At 44.0% G+C, this 20324-nt stretch overlaps 1 pseudogene across 1 annotated transcript in view; it reads right to left on the bottom strand.

Moving 5' to 3' along the window:
- The window catches only part of LOC311142772 (teneurin-2-like), a 269215-nt pseudogene that overhangs the window by 14118 nt on the left and 234773 nt on the right, over positions 1-20324 (bottom strand). Inside the window, exons 13-16 of the transcript in view lie at positions 8235-8381; positions 4731-4941; positions 438-557; positions 39-300 (exon numbers count right to left, since the gene is read on the bottom strand). The product of the transcript in view is annotated as a teneurin-2-like (transcript). The remainder of the gene's footprint in view (positions 1-38; positions 301-437; positions 558-4730; positions 4942-8234; positions 8382-20324) is intronic.

The following is a 20324-nucleotide window of genomic DNA, read 5'->3' as shown; positions in this document are numbered from 1 at the left end:
CTAGAGAGAGAGAGAGAGAGAGAGTGCTGTGTATGCACCTGAGTCTCAGGGATGATGTGCCTTTCTGCAGGGTGGGAGCTGTAGAAGGAGGAGAGGGGCGAGGCCACCACCACGGGGTCAGGGTGGACGTAACCGCTGAGGTCACAGGCTGGGATGGTATTCTCCTCCGTCTTCAGCACTAGCGTGTCCATGGCATAGAACCGGTTCCAGGGTAGCCACACTGTGCGCTCCTGGCTCAGGAACGGAGCTCGCTCGAAGCGCAGGGCCAGAGACACACCCCCATTGGCCACCAGGTCAAATCTAGAGAGGAAGAAAAACAGAGGACAGGGGGGTTATAAATACTTTGATCCTCACCGTTCATCCATTCACTCAAAGTCATGGGGGGGCCTAAGGGACATAAATCATACATCTAAAGATCTGTTGTCATGGTTACTTACGTGCCGTCCTGTCGAGTCAGGGTGAAGCCATAGTGAGGGTACTTGACGAACGTCACGTTGACCCCCACCAGGGGAGTCCCGTCCGTGGTCAGGACCTGGCCTCTGATCAACGCCGCCAGGCTGCAACAGAGGATATAGCTGCTTCCTAACTGAAGGTACGGAGATGGTGTAACAGCGTTCGGAAAGTATTCAGACCCCTTGACTTTTTCCACATTTTGTTATGTTACAGTCTTATTCTAAAATGGATTAAAATCGTTTTCCCCCTCATCAATCTACACACAATACCCCATAATGACAAAGCAAAAACAGGTTTTTAGAAACTTTAGCAAATGTATTCTAAGTAAAAAACTGAAATATCACATTTACATAAGTATTCAGACCCTTTACTCAGTACTTTGTTGAATCACCTTTGGCAGCGATTACAGCCTCAAAGCGTCTTGGGTATGACGCTACAAGCTTGGCACACCTGTATTTGGGGAGTTTCTCCCATTCTTCTCTGCAGATCCTCTCAAGCTCTGTCAGGTTGGATGGGGAACGTCGCTGCACAGCTATTTTCAGGTCTCTCCAGAGATGTTCGATCAGGTTCAAGTCCGGGCTCTGGCCGGGCCACTCAAGGACATTCAGAGACTTGTCCCGAAGCCACTCCTGCGTTGTCTTGGCTGTGTCCTTACTGGCATTGTCCTGTTGGAAGGTGACTACTCTCCCTGTCCCTGTCGCTGAAAAATATCCCCACATCATGATACTGCCACCACCATGCTTCACCATAGGGATGGTGCCAGGTTTACTCCGGACGTGACGCTTTGCATTCAGGCTAAAGAGTTCAATCTTGGTTTCATCACCAGAGAATCTTGTTTCTCATGGTCTGAGAATCCTTTAGGTGCCTTTTGGCAAACTCCAAGTGGGCTGTCATGTGCCTTTTACTGAGGAGTGGCTTCCGTCTGGCCACTCTACCATAAAGGCCTGATTGGTGGAGTGCTGCAGAGATGGTTGTCCTTCTGGAAGGTTCTCCCATCTCCACAGAGGAACTCTAGAGCTCTGTCAGAGTGACCATCGGGTTCTTGGTCACCTCCCTGACCAAGGCCCTTCTCCCCCGATTGCTCAGTTTGGCCGGGCGGCCAGCTCTAGGAAGAGTCTTGGTGGTTCCAAACTTCTTCCATTAAACAATGATGGAGGTCACTGTGTTCTTGGGGACCTTCAATGCTGCAGACATTTTTTGGTACCCTTCCCCAGATCTGTGCCTCAACACAATCCTGTCTCGGAGCTCTACGGACAATTCCATTGACCTCATAGTTTGGTTTTTGCTCTGTCATGCAATGTCAACTGTGGGACCTTATATAGACAGGTGTGTGTCTTTCCAAATCATGTCCAATCAATTGGATTTACCACAGGTGGACTCCAATCACGTTGTAGAAACATCTCAAGGATGATAAATGGAAATAGGATGCACCTGAGCTCAATTTCGAGTCTAATAGCAAAGGGCATTTTTTATTTTTAATACATTTGCAAACATTTCTATAAACCTGTTTTAGCTTTGTCATTATGGGGTATTGTGTGTAGATTGATGAGGGAATACATTAATTTAATCAATGTTAGAATAAGGCTGTAACGTAACAAAATGTGGAAAAAGTCAAGGGGTCTGAATCAGGGGCGGCCTGTTCAATAGGGCGATATGGGCGACGCACTGCCAAACGGGAAAAGGAAGGGATTTTTTTTCTAATCAATTATATCACGGCAACAGTAGTTATCAGTGTTGTAATCTATACGTCTGATCTGCCACAGTGCCACACTGCCACTAAATGTCGAATCAGGCTAAAGTCGTGCTTCAAATGGCTCCCCCCCCTTTTGGGGCGATTTCAGTCAGGTTGAAAATCGCCCAGAAGTCTGTCATAGACTCCCATGTAAAATCTATTTTTTTCAAATTTCAGAGCTTTCAATACAATCTCTATGGGTGTCTGAGGGCTTGCACTTACGCGCTTTCGTCATACGTAACGTAACCATGAACGTAACTAAGAAAAGAGCGGATTGTGTCTTTGAAAGAAGTTCCTTTTTGTCGGCGAACAAATGAAGATAAATTGGCAACGAAACAATTAGGACCTCCCAGACCAAATTTAATAATTCAACAGGTTTCTACTAAAGGCGGAAAGTCCTACACCCGAGGATTTTCCAAAAATTGGTACGAACGAAAAAAGACATTGCCACTCAACTGGATGAGGGATACAGGCTAGCTGTCCGCCGCCACAACGATGAGGTTAGTGTTGATAATCACAAGTTTACTGGAGAACTGAGACCAAGTAGAGACTTTGGACAGGGTGGATATGGTATAATAAAGGCAGTTTATTCAGAGGTAAAGATATCTGGAATCGCGTGCACGGACCCGTTCGTCAAACTCTCAGGGAGCTATACATTAAGCCCCATTACTTACCATATCAGATAAGAGAAATTGCTGCAGCTACATATATTTTACATCCTGGCCCTACATAGTTCACTATTTGCATCACTTACCAACATATTACATGTGGTCATATATGCTTGGAAAGTGGAGATGCCATAGAACGTCAAAAAAGTAAACATTGCTGGAGACACATTGCCGTTTTGGAGAAGACATCGCGTTTGCTAGCGAAGAGATTTGTTGTGGCAAATGAACTTGGGCTGGGAATTGCCAGGGACCTCACGATAAGATATATGCATTGCGAGTCTCATGATTCTATACGTATTGCGATTCGATACTGTGATTTTATTGCGCACCATATGTCTGTTGCAGAGGGATCAGAAAGCCATGAGAACGAGTTTTGATCAGTCATGGAAATAAAAGTGCTGAAAACAAATTGGCTCCCAATGTGAAAAGATTGAGAACAAGCTATGAAGGAACAATAATGGTGTTTTGGTGCAGGTACAGCCAACTAGCGCTAAAATATTGCGATATTGTCAATACAGTATATCGTAAAGTATCACTATGTAACTCGATTTCTTTCACCCCAATCCCTCAAATTAACGGTAAATAACTGAATTGTTTGCCCCACATTTAGCTAAGATGATTAGCTAGCCAGCTAAAATGTTTTATTTAGTTAGCAGTCGCATCTACAATAGTTTACTGTCAATAACATGTCTCCAAAAATGACGTGGTGTCTCCAATTGTGTTGACATTTTACAATTGCGATGCGCATCCATGAGTATCCACTTTCTGTAGCTCAGCTGGTAGAGCACTGCGCTTGTAACGCCAAGGTAGTGGGTTCGATCCCCGGGATCACCCATACACAAAAATGTATGCACGCATGACTGTAAGTCGCTTTGGATAAAAGCGTCTGCTAAATGGCATAATATTATTATTATTATTATTATCTGAAGAGAGCCCCGAAACATTGTGTGCAGACATTTTATGCAATAAATGAAGTAGGTTGAATCTAGTAGTTCTGATCTTCTGATTGGTCCTGATGAGTTGGGCGAGGTCCCCTCCAGGCTACTGTCACTGTTGCATTGGCTCTGAGTCGGGTTCTCTGTCTTCAAATGTTCAGCCTAAGAGAGGGGATTTTTGTGTGTGTGTGTGTGTGTGTGTTTAACAGTGATGATGTGTGTGTGTGTGTGTGTGTGTGTTTAACAGTGATGATGTGTGTGTGTGTGTGTTTGTGTGTGTGTGTGTGTGTGTCCTCAGAGCAAGAACTCGTGAGTTGGAAGAACTGAGAGGCCTATGGCGTGGGTGTTGTCCTTGGCCACCTGCTGACAAGGCTGACAAGATAGGACCCTTTTGTCCATTGTTATTGGATAGGAACAGAACTTATAACCAGCTCCTGACCTAAATAGATCTTAGCACAACATTTTACTCAACATATCATATTCCATATTCACTATAACAAATATATTTACTACGACATTAGCAAGAACCGCCACATCCTCAGCCGGCTAATCCAGTGTGTGAAGTTTTGCGGAGTGTTTGAGTTAGCTTTGCGAGGCAAAGATGAAACTGAGGGCTCCACCAACCCTGGTAAGCCAACACTTTTGAGATCAGTCAATAAATGCTTCTGGTATTGACTTATATGCTGCCCCTGTCTTCATGTTGTTGCTGGACATATCTTTTTTAAAATGTGTGTAGGTCACCTAAATCATCAGAAAAATTGCCCCCCCTGAGAATTTTTTCAGGAGCCGCCACTGGTCTGAATACTTTCCGAATGCACTGTATGACTGTCAAAGTCAGTGGTAATTACTTTAGAATATTCTGACACAATATATGCTGATGTTTACTGTACAACCAGTTGATTCTATCCTGAAGTAACTGGAATTGATAGATGGGTACACTACCTTGAGTTGAAGGGGTTGTTTCCAGGAATGATGTGGGTACCATCCCTCCCCACCAGCAGCTTGACTCTGTCGTAGAATGACCTGACTTTCAGCGAAGGTGATTGGCTCTGCTGGATGATCTGCAGTGGATCCCTTGCTCCCAGGCACAGTGGATTGGTCAGGCACAGACTCTGAGTGCAGCAGTCGGGATCCATGCAGTCTGTCAGTCCGTCTGCAAGGGGAAGCACATAATAAAATAATCTGGACAGACAGACACCGCTGCAAACTAAATAATGATTCAATGGCATTTTTTTATTTGGCATTTTTCCTTTTGTTGTTGGGCAGAATAGAACAAGAGTATTGCTCAAGCAGGGGCAGAGCTGAGACAACAGTGCAACAAAGAACATTTAAAAACATTGCATGCAGGTTTAGCATCTGTATGCCCTCTACAGTATTGGTCTTCACAAAGTTCGCTGCTTCAGTGTTATGAGATATTTTTGTCGGATGTTACTATGGTATGCTGAAGTATAATTACAAGCATTCCATAAGTGTCAAAGGCTTTTATTGACAATTACATTAAGTTTATGCAAAGAGTCAATATTTGCAGTGTTGACCCTTCTTTTTCAAGACCTCTGCAATCCGCCCTGGCATGCTGTCAATTAACTTCTGGGCCACATCCTGACTGATGGCAGCCCATTCTTGCATAATCAATGCTTGGAGTTTGTCAGAATTTGTGGGTTTTTGTTTGTCCACCCGCCTCTTGAGGATCGACCACAAATTCTCAACGGGATTAAGGTCTGGGGAGTTTCCTGGCCATGGACCCAAAATGTTGATGTTTTGTTCCCCAAGCCACTTAGTTATCACTTTTGCCTTAAGGCAATGTGCTCCATCATGCTGGAAAAGGCATTGGTCGTCACCAAACTGTTCTTGGATGGTTGGGAGAAGTTGCTCTCGCAGGATGTGTTGGTACCATTCTTTATTCATGGCTGTGTTCTTAGGCAAAATTGTGAGTGAGCCCACTCCCTTGGCTGAGAAGCAACCCCACACATGAATTATCTCAGGATGCTTTACTGTTGGCATGACACAGGACTGATGGTAGCGCTCACCTTGTCTTCTCCGGAGAAGGTGTTTTCCGGATGCCCCAAACAATCGGAAAGGGGATTCATCAGAGAAAATGACTTTACCCCAGTCCTAAAGAGTTCAATCCCTGTACCTTTTACAGAATATCAGTCTGTCCCTGATGTTTTTCCTGGAGAGAAGTGGCTTCTTTGCTGCCCTTCTTGACACCAGGCCATCCTCCAAAAGTATTTGCCTCACTGTGCGTGCAGATGCACTCACACCTGCCTGCTGCCATTCCTGAGCAAGCTCTGCACTGGTGGTGGCCCGATCCCGCAGCTGAATCAACTTTAGGAGACGGTCCTGGCGCTTGCTGGACTTTCTTGGGCGCCCCTGATGCCTTCTTCAGAACAATTGAACCTCTCTCCATGATGTTCTTGATGATCCGATAAATGGTTGATTTAGGTGCAATCTTACTAGCAGCAATATCCTTGCCTGTGAAGCCCTTTTTGTGCAAAGCAATGATGACGGCATGTGTTTCCTTGCAGGTAACCATGGTTAATAGATAAAGATAAATGATTTCAAGCACCACCCTACTTTTAAAGCGTCCAGTCTGTTATTCTAACTCAATCAGCATGACAGAGTGATCTCCAGCCTTGTCCTCGTCAACACTCTCACCTGTGTTAACGAGAGAATCACTGACATGATGTCAGCTGGTTCTTTTGTGGCAGGGCTGAAATGCAGTGGAAATTTTTTTTTGGGATTAAGTTCATTTTCATGGCAAAGAGGGACTTTGCAATTAATTGCAATTCATCTGATCACTCTTCATGACATTCTGGAGTATATGCAAATTGCCATCATCAAAACAGAGGCAGCAGACTTAGTATTAGTATTTGTGTCATTCTCAAAATATTTGACCACGACTGTACACTGTGTCCACATAAACCACAACATATACATGATTCAAATATATATTCCCTTTCCATTCTTTTCATGATTCTTTTATGAGACAGTTCATTTATTTCTCTTCATCTAATGTTATATTTTCATTAGGATGGGTGTGCTATTTTTTCTCATTCCTAATGATGTTATTTTTTCTCGAAGGTTCTCCTTTAGAAGTTGTGATCCGCAACCTGCTCCCCAGCACAGTGCCTGCCTGTCCTACTTTTAATCAAAACCAATGACACTGACATCAAAGTCAAACAGGACTTCACTCACAACCCTAAAGGGCGTATCGTTTTTCATCTCTCGCTCTCTTTCTACACGCTAACACAAGCAAGCGCGTTTCTTCAGAACTGTCAAAACAAACACCGTCAACTATGCAAACAGACTTTTTCCTGTCTGATCTTTCAGCTTTTATTCGGTGAAATAATGAACACAGAGACAAACAGAGGGGGAGAGACAGAGAGGGAGGGAGACTGATAAACACAGACAGACAGATTAAGGACGAGAGTAGGAACTATGACAACATCTCCATTGAAGAAGGAAGATTTTTGGATTAACCACAACATCCAGCCTGCCAGGCATCACATTGAAATGGAAATGCTGTTTAAACCCCTTATTGTGCTCTGATCATATTATCCTATTGCTCAGATGGGGGAGATGAAAGGTAAGATGTAAGAAAAGCATCTGGACTCAATTGCCTGACATACCACAGAGAAAACACTCTTTAAGATCGACATAGCTCTGGCCTTGGCACACTACTTAGCCGCTAAGCTAAGGAGAAATAGACCTGGGTATCATTTTCATGTTAGATAACCCTGCCCAGACAGACTGACTTGGGCTGGCTGGCTGCTTGGAGCGGAGCTGCTGCTTGCCCTGTGAAAAGCATCCATCTCCGAGGCGTCTTTGATCCTCTCACAAATGGTCACAGGAGGGGGGGTGGGGGGGGGTCACTTCATCTTCCACAAGGGAGGGAGGGGTAGATAATATGGGCATCCATCTCAGCAAACTCCAGGTCACTGATCCCCATGCACTCTTGGGAGGAGGAGGTGGAGGCGGCATTGATTCAGCCAGCCTCTCCTCTCCTCTCTCCCCAGCCCGCTCAGTGCTAGCTCACACAGACAGAAGGATTCCATAATTGGGACATTCAGGCCTGATAACACTAGCCCCACAATCACACCTCTTTGATCCTCTAACAACACTCACTGGGAGGAAACCTCATAGAGAAACCCAGGCAGGCGTCTGGCTGTCTGGCTGACTACTGCTCATCCGGGAGAATCAAATAGCTTGTCAATTGCCATACCTGAGAGACGCTGCTGTGCCTTACAAGAGGATATTTACAGGAAATAAAGAGATATTTCCCCCTCATCAGCAGTACAGTTGCACAAATACTGTAAGTGCACCACTGTTGATTCCAAATCAAACCATGACTAATGCATGACAATGTCATACCTTCATTTTTTTCCCCCCCATAGGCAAATCTACAGCCTTTCCTCAGCCTGCCTCCTGTGACCCTTCACCACTCACCTCCTTCGTTGTCCTTGTTGTCGGCACAGGAGATCTCCATGGCAACACTGCAGCCAGGTCCTCTCCAGCCAGTGTGGCATTCACAGTGCCAGCTGTTCTGTCCCAGGCTGCATTGGCCATTCCTGTTACACAGACCCGGGCACCCATCTGAGAGAGAGATGGGGGAGGGAGGGAGGGAGGAAAAGAGAGGAGGGGTGGACAGGGACCAGAGGAGAGGTCAGTAATAGTGATTTAGTTGTACCAGCTCACCAACATTATATATTTAGTCTCTGTCTGCCGTTGCAGGTTGCAGCACACAACAAGCGCTATAAAAAAAACACTATTGATTACGTGGCAGGGGGATTGCATTTCATGATAACAATGCTCTTCTTGTGCATGTGGATTTCATACAGCTACAGTATATACCCTAGCATCACAACGGAGGGTTTTGGCGTGCGGTAAATTGTTTTCCTCAATATCCATTCACAGCAAAGGGTGTTCAATAAAAGAAAGTACACAAGTTCACAGCCGATTAATTTGCGGTGGTTGATTTGCCTCTGGAGGCTGGCTGGGGTGTAATGCTGCCTCAAGAGAGAATTTGATTAGGGGAAGCTGATGAGATTACAAGACACAGGGAGTGAGATCAACAGGAGAGATGCTTTACAGTATATCACTGTAGTCAATGTAATACAGTCAATGTAATACACCCTCAGCATATGTAATATTCTCCCAGGCTAGGTGAATGAAGAGGACATAACGAATGTTGCTGGGACATCTGTCTCAGTGGTGTAGGGTAGGTCTGTACAGGATACTCTCCCGAGTGGCGCAGTGGTCTAAGGCACTGCATCGCAGTGCTAGCTGTGCCACTAGAGGTCCTGGTTCGAATCCAGGCTCTGTCGCGACCGGGAGACCCATGGGGCGGCGCACAGGGTAGGGGAGGGAATGGCCGGCAGGGATGTAGCTCAGTTGGTAGAGCATGGCGTTTGCAACGCCAGGGTTGTGGGTTCAATTCCCACGGGGGGCCAGTATAAAAAAATAATGTATGCACTCACTAACTGTAAGTCGCTCTGGATAAGAGTGTCTGCTAAATGACTAAAATGTAATGTTGGGACCAGGCAGTGGGAGGTACTAGACTGTAAATCAACAAAACTCGCCAATGGTGTTTAGTGAATTACCATCTCCAAGGTCAAAAGAGCAGACTTCTCTGAGAGAAGATAAATGTGAATCTATAAACTGTATTTAATAATCAGAGACTTTCGTCAAAATGAGGAACCCTCAAGATTTACAAATCTAATTAATGCGTATTAACCTTTTACTTTAAGCCGGCCTAACAACATGGCTGCCGTCCTGATGTGGAGCAGCACAGTCATTAGCATCCCAAAAGGGATGAGCACGCAGCTCCACAGGTACAACCCATCTATAAGTATTCTACCTACTGCTGTGCAGACGTAGCTAAAAGGCCAAGACCATTAATATTCCCATGGAGGGAGCAGAATGCTGCAGCAGAAATAGCAGCCTACCGGTCTCCACTGAGCCTACTTAACATGGAGTAGAAATGCTAATGGACACTGCTAGCTAACTGTGTGTTTACAGCTAGTGTTAACAACTATACATAGCTAGACAGAGAGACAAGCTAACAGGTAGACACTCACAAACAGACATAGATAGACCAAACTGACACGTTAGTCTTACGTTGAACAAAGTACAAGAGAAAAACCAATGCAATGGGGACTGTTAGGAAGGGGTGGAAAGAGTGCACTAGCTGAATATCCCAATATGAGGGACCAATGGGGATGCTAGCGAATGAGTGTTAGCATTACACTACTGTAACTCTAGAACACCAACTACCACTAAGACATTGAGCGCACACGTCACAATACTAAGGATGCCTCTTCAACACAAGCTCTGTTTGAGGCCTGGTGAACTAAAGTACAAATCAGACCGCCACTTGGCCAAATACAATACCTTGTTCCAAGCTATCCCAAAAGTCTGCAAAAAAAAAAAAAAAAACATGGCGGGTTTGAGAAGTTGTTTGTGTGTGGAGGAGGAAGTGGGATTCTGAACATGGCGTGGTTCCTCACAGGTAAAGAGAAGTGAGATGGAGGTGACTGACACCAAGGCCACCTCCATCTCTCTCCTCTTTACCTGTGAAAAACCACGCCATGTAATGCTACTGAGCGCGACGTTTGTTGCGTGTTTCTCACTGAAACATGGCTGTCTTCAGACTGTAGTGCCGCTCTTATTGAAGCATTCCCCCCCCCCGGACTACAGATTTTCATACTCTATCAGAAAAGGGGAAAGGTTGGGGGGACAGCCTCTATTTTTACTAATGCTCTCAGCTGTAGTTTGGCGACTTTGGGTTTTTAAGCATCATGCTACACTGATTAAATGTCAGCCACCAGTGCTGGCCATAACCCTGTATAGGACACCAAAGCACTGCCCCACTTTCTTTACTGATTTATCTGAACTATTGTCTATTGTCCTTGAGAACTATGATAAAATCATTGTGTTGGGCGATTTTAATATTCATGTTGGCAAAGAGACTGACTCCAAGGCCACTGAATTTATTAATCTTTTGAGCTCTATGGACTTCATCACATTTTACATTTTAGCAGACGCTCTTATCCAGAGCGACTTACAGTTAGTGAGTGCATAAATGTTTTCATACTGGCCCCCCGTGGGAATCGAACCCACAACCCTGACGTTGCAAACGCCATGCTCTACCAACTGAGCTACACGGGACCATGTTACTGGGCCCACCCATAACAGTGGCCATACTCTGGACCTGGTTATTACCAAGGGGCTTTCTATTGACATATCCTCTATTGTTGATGTTGCTTTATCTGATCACCACTGTGTATTTTTGATTACCTTGTTGCCCATAGCACAGGGTAATACTGAACGCATTATTAAGTGTGTATGAACAATACACCATCACCTATTCTTCCTTCCTCTTATGATGATTTAGTTGATAACTTTAATAGCAAGTTAAGGGCAACTATTGATGCAATAATAATAATAATATAATAATATGCCATTTAGCAGACGCTTTTATCCAAAGCGACTTACAGTCATGTGCGCATACATTTTTACGTATGGCTGGTCCTGGCGATCGAACCCACTACCCTGGCGTTACAAGCGCCATACTCTACCAGCTGAGCTACAGAGGACCACAGGGGGTAGCTCCAGTAAAGTTGAACCCCTTGGATGGATGAGGAAACTAATTCATTAAAGATAAATTGGTGCAGTGGTCTAAGGCACTGCATCGCAGTGCTAGCTGTGCCACTAGAGATCCTGGTTCGAATCCAGGCTCTGTCGTAGCCGGCCGCGACCGGGAGACCCATGGGGCGGCGTGCAATTGGCCCAGCGTCGTCCAGGGTAGGGGAGGGAATGGCCGGCAGGGATGTAGCTCAGTTGATAGAGCATGGCGTTTGCAACGTCAGGGTTGTGGGTTCGATTCCCACAGGGGGTATGAAAAAAAATTATGTATGCACTAACTGTAAGTCGCTCTGGATAAGAGCGTCTGCTAAAATGACTAAAATTTAAAAAATAAATTGCAGAAAGGCAGAGCGGAAGTGGAGAAAGTTGCAGGTCCATTATGATATTCTGAGAGAGCAACTTGTCATATATAACAAGACAATTTAAAATGCCAGACGGGCTCATTTTTCTAACTTGATCACTAATAATCTGAATAATTTGAGAGTGCTCTTCTCGACCATTGATGGCCTGATAAATCCTGACAAACATACACTACCGTTCAAAAGTTTGGGGTCACTTAGAAATGTCCTTGTTTTTGAAAGAAAAGCATTTTCTTTGTCCATTAAAATAACATCAAATTGATCAGAAATAGAGTGTAGCCATTGTTAATGTTGTAAATGGCTATTGTAGCTGGAAACGGCTGATTTTTTTATGGAATATCTACATAGGCGTACAGAGGCCCATTATCAGCAACCATCAGTCCTGTGTTCCAATGGCACGTTGTGTTTGCTAATCCAAGTTTATCATTTTAAAAGGCTAATGGATCATTAGAAAACCCTTTTGCAATTATGTTATTAGCACAGCTGAAAACTGTTGTGCTGATTAAAGAAGCAATAAAACTGGCCTTCTTGAGACTAGTTGAGTATCTGTAACATCAGCAATTGTGGGTTCGATTATAGGATCAAAATGGCCAGAAACAAATAACTTTCTTCTGAAACTCGTCAGTCTATTCTTATTCTGAGAAATGAAGGCTATTCCATGCGAGAAATTGCCAAAAACTGAAGATTTCGTACAACGCTGTGTACTACTCCCTTCACAGAACAGCGCAAACTGGCTCTAACCAGAATAGAAAGAGGAGTAGGAGGCCGCAGTGCACAACTGAGCAAGAGGACAAATACATTAGAGTGTCTAGTTTGAGAAACAGACGCCTCACAGGTCCTCAACTGGCAGCTTCATTAAATAGTACCCGCAAAGCACCAGTCTCAACGTCAACAGTGAAGAGGCGACTCCGGGATGTTGACCTTCTAGTCAGAGTTGCAAAGAAAAAGCCATATCTCAGACTGGCCAATAAAAATAAAAGATTAAGATGGGCAAAAGAACACAGACACTGGACAGAGGAATAATATATAATAATAATATAATATAATAATATAATATGCCATTTAGCAGACGCTTTTATCCAAAGCGACTTACAGTCATGCGTGCATACATTTTTGTAAGATTGGAAAAAAGTCTTATGGACAGACGAATCGAAGTTTGAGGTGTTCGGATCACAAAGAAGAACATTTGTGAGACGCAGACCAAATGAAAAGATGCTGGAGGAGTGCTTGATGCCATCTGTCAAGTATGGTGGAGGCAATGTGATGGTCTGGGGGTGCTTTGGTGGTGTTAAAGTGGGAGATTTGTACAGGGTAAAAGGGATCTTGAAGAAGGAAGGCTATCACTCCATTTTGCAACGCCATGCCATACCCTGTGGACAGCGCTTGATTGGAGCCAATTTCCTCCTACAACAGGACAATGACCCAAAGCACAGCTCCAAACTATGCAAGAACTATTTAGGGAAGTCAGCTGGTATTCTGTCTATAATGGAGTGGCCAGCACAGTCACCGGATCTCAACCCCATTGAGCTGTTGTGGGAGCAGCTTGACCGTATGGTACGTAAGAAGTGCCCATCAAGCCAATCCAACATGTGGGAGGTGCTTCAGGAAGCATGGGGTGAAATCTCTTCAGATCACCTCAACAAATTGACAACTAGAATGCCAAAGGTCTGCAGGGATGTAATTGCTGCAAATGGAGGATTCTTTGACGAAAGCAAAGTTTGAAGGACACAATTATTATTTCAATTAAAAATCATTATTTCTAACCTGGTCAATGACTACATTTCCTATTAATTTGCTATATTTCCTATTCAAACTCATTTCATGTATGTTTTCATGGAAAACAAGGCCATTTCTAAGTGACCCCAAACTTTTGAACGGTAGTGTATGTGAACTTTCCTCCACATCTAAATCTGATGAGTTTGCGGCACAGTTCAGAGATAAGATAACCAACATTAGGCCTGGTATCAGTCAAGTAAGACCTGATGAGAAGTTTGATGATATGGTCCCTAGCCTACCACACAAAGGCACTATGGATTTTTCCCTGGTTGACACAGACATACTCAGGAAAGTGATATCACAATTTAAGCCTTCTACCTGCCTTCTCGATCCTATCCCCACCACCATCTTCAAAACAGTTTTGAATTGCATATCTGAAGAGGTGTTAATCACTCACTGTTCACCAGCACTTTCCCCACTGCACTAAAAACTGCTATGGTGAAACCCCTTCTGAAGAAAAGTAATATAGATTCTCCAGCTTTTAGCAATTTTCAGCCAATCTCCAACCTTTCCTTCTTAAGTAAAATTCAGGAGAAATTGGTTTTTAAACAGCTAAATAATTTTTTTAAGTACCAACTGTAGTTTTGAAAAATTCCAATCTGGTTTTCGTTGCTCACTACAGCACAGAGACAGCCTTAGTTAAAGTGGTAAATTATCTTAGAGCTAACACAGATGCCAAACAGCTTTCTGTCCTTGTACTCTTGTATTTATACTGAACAAAAATATAAACGCAACATGTAACAATTTCAAAGATTTTACTGAGTTACAGTTCATATAAGGAAATCAGTCAATTTAAATAAATAAATTAGGCCCTAATCTATGGATTTCACATGACTGGGCAGGGGCGGAGCCATAGGTGGGCCTGGGAGGGTATAGGCCCACCCACTGGGGAGCCAGGCCCAGCCAATCAGAATGGGGTTTTCCCCACAAAGGGGCTTTATTACAGACAGAAATACTCCTCAGCACCCCCTCAGACGATCCTGCAGGTGAAGAAGCCGGATGTGGAGGTCCTGGGCTGGCGTGGTTACACGTGGTCTGCGGATGTGAGGCCGGTTGGACGTACTGCCAAATTCTCTAAAACAACTTTGCAGGCGGCTTATGGTAGAGAAATGAACATTCAATTCTCTGGCAACAGCTCTGGTGGACATTCCTGCAGTCAGCATGCCAATTGCACGCTCCCTCAAAACTTGAGACATCTGTGGTATTGTGTTGTGTGACAAAACGGCACATTTTAGAGTGGCCTTTTACTGTCTCAGCACAAGGTGCACCTGTGTAATGATCATTCTGTTTAATCAGCTTCTTGATATGCCACACCTGTCAGGTGGATGGATTATATTGGCAAAGGAGAAATGCCCACTAACAGTGATGTAAACAAATTTGTGGTCAAAATCTGAGCTAAATAAGCTTTTTGTGCATATTCGACACTGTTGACCATGATGTCCTTCTGGATAGACTGGAGAGGTGGGTTGGCCTCTCCGGTCCAGTTCTAAATTGGTTTAGGACCTATTTAACCGGTCGAGAGTTTTGTCACACTTGGTGTGCATAACTCAGAGAAAATAGATATCACGTGGCATTCCACAAGGTTCGATTTTGGGTCCGTTACTGTTGAGTTTATATATGTTACCCCTTGGCAGCGTTATCAGAAAGCACAGCCTTGATTTTCAGACGATAAACAACTCTACATTTCAGTGTCACCAGAGGATTTTAGATCCACGGATAAATAATGAGACTGTATTGGTGATTTAAATACTTGGATGGCTCACAACTTCCTCCAGCTAAATTAAGACAAGACAGAGGTACTTATTATTGGAGCCCAAGCACAGAGAGAGAATCTGGCCACATATTTTAATTCACAGGCAATAAAGATTTTAAAAAAACATTTTAGATTCTGAACTAAATTTCAAATCACACATTAGGAATGTGACCAAAATAGCTTTTTACCAACTGAGGAACATTGCCAAGGTGCGGCCATTTCTCTCTCAGGCTGACACAGAGAGACTCATCCATGCTTTTATTACAAGCAGGCTTGACTACTGTAATGCTCTCCTGTCTGGTCTACCCAAGAAAGCCATTGGTCAACTGTAAAACATACAGAATGCTGCAGCACGGGTACTGACGAAGACCAGAAAGAGAGCACACATTACACCGGTTTTAAAGTCTCTGCACTGGCTGCCTGTGAGTTCTAGAATTCATTTTTAGGTTATTCTATTGGTTTTTAAATCAATCCACGACTGTGCATCCCAATACATGTCAGACCTGCTTTTTAGTTACTATGCCCCCAGCCTCTGGAATAGCCTGCCAGAGAACCTGAGGGGGCTGAAACTTTTGACGTATTTAAAAAATAGATCTTAAAACACACCTTTTTTAGCTCTGCTTTTTCTTAGGGTGTTTTTTAGTCTTTAAGTATTTATTGTTATTCTTTTGATTTTTATCCTCTTATGTTTGTTGTGTAGTAAATATTTATGTTTTGTCCTCTGTAGAGGACAGAGATGGAGGTGGTTCTCAACATGGCACGGTTCATCACAGTAAAGAGGAGTGAGATGGAGAGGAGATGAAGCTCCTTCTTCACATTCAACTTTCTCAACACTAATGAGAGAGACACAGAGTGAACAGAGGCTGGGAGCTAGGCCTTTTCACTTGGCTCTAACAACACAGGCCACAGTGGAGCCCCGGGGAGATGTTTTTCTCATCAGATGGGAGGAAAATAAGAGAGGAAAATAAAACCTAGCGCTCAAGAGCACCTTGGGGGGGAGGGGGGGGGGGGGGTGGCAGAGTGGCTGTCCCTATTTGTTGGCTCCCAAGAAGGCTGAGTGGGTCTTAGAGAGTGCCGAGAGCCCTGCTGGCCAGACTCCTCTACTGGAGGTTGACTAGCAATGTTCCCTCAAATCTTTCCCCCAGCAAATGTAAGTACTGTGAGCTGAAACTTTAATTTTTGCGAGCATTCTGTGCAACTTCCGGTGCAACGTTACCTGAGAACACTTTACCCGCTTTAAGTTACAGTTTCAGACAGTGGCCAATAGGCTATTGTGGCTATTTGAGCATAATGTAGTCCTATCAGAGTGGCCTATCAACTAAACCAGTGGAGCCGTAACATTTCCACATGGATATACACTGAGTGTACAAAACATGCTCTTTCCAGGACATACAGTCGTGGCCAAAAGTTTTGAGAATGACCCAAGTATTGGTCTTCACAAAGTTTGCTGCTTCAGTGTTATGAGATATTTTTGTCAGATGTTACTGTGGTATGCTGAAGTATAATTACAAGCATTCCATAAGTGTCAAAGGCTTTTATTGACAATGACATTCAGTTTATGCAAAGAGTCAATATTTGCAGTGTTGACCCTTCTCTTTCAAGACCTCTGCAATCCTCCCTGGCATGCTGTCAATTAACTTCTTGGCCACATCCTGACTGATGGCAGCCCATTCTTGCATAATCAATGCTTGGAGTTTGTCCGAATTTGTGGGTTTTTGTTTGTCCACCCGCCTCTTGAGGATTGACCACAAGTTCTCAATGGGATTAAGGTCTGTGGAGTTTGCTGGCCATGGACCCAAAATGTAGATGTTTTGTTCCCCGAGCCACTTAGTTATCACTTTTGCCTTATGGCAAGGAGCTCCATCATGCTGGAAAAGGCATTGTTCGTCACCAAACTGTTCTTGGATGGTTGGGAGAAGTTGCTCTCGCAGGATGTGTTGGTACCATTCTTTATTCATGGCTGTGTTCTTAGGCAAATTTGTGAGTGAGCCCACTCCCTTGGCTGAGAAGCAAACCCACACATGAATGGTCTCAGGATGCTTTACTGTTGGCATGACACAGGACTGATGGTAGCGCTCACCTTGTCTTCTCCGGACAAGCTTTTTTCCGGATGCCCCAAACAATCGGAAAGGGGATTCATCAGAGAAAATGACTTTACCCCAGTCCTCACCAGTCCAATCCCTGTACCTTTTGCAGAATATCAGTCTGTCCCTGATGTTTTTCCTGGAGAGAAGTGGCTTCTTTGCTGCCCTTCTTGACACCAGGCCATCCTCCAAAAGTGTTTGCCTCACTGTGCGTGCAGATGCACTCACACCTGCCTGCTGCCATTCCTGAGCAAGCTCTGCACTGGTGGTGCCCCAATCCCGCAGCTGAATCAACGTTAGGAGACGGTCCTGGCGCTTGCTGGACTTTCTTGGGTGCCCTGAATCCTTCTACACAACAATTGAACCTCTCTCCTTGAAGTTCTTGATGATCCGATAAATGGTTGATTTAGGTGCAATCTTACTAGCAGCAATATCCTTGCCTGTGAAGCCCTTTTTGTGCAAAGCAATGATGACGGCACGTGTTTCCTTGCAGGTAACCATGGTTAACAGAGGAAGAACAATGATGTCAAGCACCACCCTACTTTTAAAGCTTCCAGTCTGTTATTCTAACTCAATCAGCATGACAGAGTGATCTCCAGCCTTGTCCTCGTCAACACTCTCACCTGTATTAACGAGAGAATCACTGACATGATGTCAGCTGGTCCTTTTGTGGCAGGGCTGAAATGCAGTGGAAATGTTTTCTTGGGATTAAGTTCATTTTCATGGCAAAGAGGGACTTTGCAATTAATAGCAATTCATCGGATCACTCTTCATAACATTCTGGAGTATATGCAAATTGGCATCATAAAAACTGAGGCAGCAGACTTTGTGAAAATTAATATTTGTGTCATTCTCAAAACTTTTGACCACGACTGTAGACTGACCAGGTTAATCCAGGGGAAAGCTATGATCCTTTATTGATGTCACCTGTTAAATCCACTTCAATCAGTGTAGATGAAGGGGAGGAGACAGGTTAAATAAGGAATTGTTAAGCATTGAGACAATGGAGACATGGATCGTGTATGTGTGCCATTCAAGAAGGGTGAATGGGCAAGACAAAAGATTGAAGTGCCTTTGAACAGGGTATGGTAGTAGGAGCCAGGCGCATCGTTTTGAATGTGTCGAGAACTGCAACGCTGCTGGGTTTTTCACGCTCAACAGTTTCCTGTTTGTATCAAGAATGGTCCACCACCCAAAGGACATCCAGCCAACTTGACAAAACTGTGGGAAGCATTGGAGTCAACATGGGCCAGCATCCCTGTGGAACGCTTTCGACCCCTTGTAGAGTCCATGCCCCGACGAATTGAGGCTGTTCTGAGGGCAAAAGGAGGTGCACCTCAATATTAGGATGGTGTTCCTAATGTTTTGTCCACTCAGTGTAGATATCGGTTGACTTCTATGAGGTCGCCTACAATAGCCAATATGTGGGTGTTCAATGTAGGCCTACATTCCATGAGACTTTTTAAAACATTATACACGACCTGACATTAACCATTTTAGGACTGATGTTTTATTTGTCCGAAAGCTCAAATCACTTTATAAAAATATGAAATAATCTGTAACACAATTGGCCAAATAGGTGACTGAAAATGGTATTGTGTTATATGACGCAAGAAACCACTTAATAAAAAAAACTAATTCTTATCATTATTATTACCATAAATAGAATCATATGTAATTGATAATAATTTATCCTGTTCGTCTCTGCTTTATATATAGATATAGATATAGATATGGATGGATAGATTAACTGTAAGTCGCTCTGGATAAGAGCGTCTGCTAAATTACTAAAATGTAATAGATGGATAGATAGTCCCGTGTAGCTCAGTTGGTAGAGCATGGCGTTTGCAATGCCAGGGCTGTGGGTTCGTTTCCCACGGGGGGCCAGTATGAAAAATGTATGCACTCACTAACTGTAAGTCGCTCTGGATAAGAGCGTCTGCTAAATGACTAACATTTTAATAAAAATGTATGCTACTCTAATTTTTAAGCCTGTCTCCAGGACATTGCCCATTTAAGACAAAATAATATCTTTACCTGACTGGCTTTTTAAAGACAGATACAGTATGTTCAAGTTTTCTGCTCTAGTAGGAAGCGATGACTCTCCTACTGCTGACCAAAATGGGCTACAACCGGGTTAGTAACTCACTAACTAGCAACTCAACTAATGTGCACACGAGGCTACATGCAGCTACACGTGGCTCTGCCTTGTGATCTCGAATGCGCATCTAGGCTACTCTCCTACTGCGGGTGATGGAAAAAACAAATGTGCCAGTAAAATAGAACAAGGCCACTCCTCACCGGGCCAGCCAACAACAAAAATCACCAACTTAGTGTTGAAGTTATATCTGGTTTGTTGCATTGAAAGGGACTGTTATTATGTTGATTCAATCTCAATTTCCATAGGAGAGGGATCATTTTATCTGTTTTCAAGCCAGGAAAGATGGTGTACTGTACATTTTAGTGAAGTTCAATCATGTGCGTCTCTGCACGGGGCTGGCAATTCTTCATAGGCTGGGAGGCTGGAGGGGCAAGGCTGGAGATGGATGTGGAGATGTGGTTGGGTACTTTGGCTATGGATTACACATTTGCACTATAGTGGAGGAACCACTCCGGATGAATGGGAGAGCTTCTTAATGACGTGGAGGAACAGAGCAGAAAAGGAGGACGCTCATCAGAATTGGTGGATGTATTTGCTGCTGAGTGTTATAGTGCTCTTTATAATAATCATAGAAAAAGACCTACATTGTGGGAGGAGAAACATTGGACAGGTGCAGGTACTGACACTACCACCTCATAACGTACGGCTCAGGGAACAAACAGGAGGTATCTTTAGAAAATGTGGGTGACAGTTCCTCTTGTCTGGCTGAGAGTTACTACGGTGTGAGGATAGAGGCAGGGTGCTGCTGTGTGTGTTAGT

Source organism: Coregonus lavaretus (genome assembly GCF_964263955.1).
Source record: "Coregonus lavaretus genome assembly, chromosome: 15".
Classification (NCBI taxonomy): Eukaryota; Metazoa; Chordata; class Actinopteri; order Salmoniformes; family Salmonidae; genus Coregonus; species Coregonus lavaretus.
The sequence above is the reverse complement of the archived record's forward strand: the minus strand, read 5'-3'. Positions and strand labels throughout refer to the sequence as shown.